Source organism: Rhagoletis pomonella, unplaced genomic scaffold (assembly GCF_013731165.1).
Source record: "Rhagoletis pomonella isolate Grant_MI unplaced genomic scaffold, Rhpom_1.0 Rhpom_scaffold_00002, whole genome shotgun sequence".
Lineage (NCBI taxonomy): Eukaryota > Metazoa > Arthropoda > Insecta > Diptera > Tephritidae > Rhagoletis > Rhagoletis pomonella.
In genome coordinates, this window is record NW_023458556.1 from 81,614,963 (window position 1) to 81,615,491 (window position 529).

The window sequence follows — 529 nt, forward strand, 5'->3', positions numbered from 1 at the left end:
TAGCTGCTATAACTTCTACCGCTTAGACTTTGTTGCTTTTTCAATTTATCCTAATAAACAATCGTGGTACAAAGCTCAATAAAAATATTAAAAAAAAAAAAATTGCCAAGAACTAACGGTGAGTCCTAGCTACTTCAAACCTGCACTTTAATAATAAAATATTGGCGCTTACACAATATGTTAGCGTTTGGCCGAGCTTCTTTTCCCGATTTGTGGCATGCGCTTTGATGTTGTCACACAAAGGGGAGGAACCTACAGTCTTAAGAGCGAAATACACCACACAAGCGGCTTGTCAAACATTCTTCAAACCTACTTTTCCCATTTCGCCATACACCATGCAAACATGACTCGTTCAAGCAAAGAATTTTAGTTTTCTTCCAGTTCGCAATGCTAAATATTATGGTTTTCTTTCATTTTCCTCTCTTACGTCCTTACTCGGTGAAAATTTCGTTGCGAATGAGGCGATTTTGCTATACACAACGCAAGCGGTTTGATCAAACATCAACATGGCGGCCAGAAAATCAAAAAA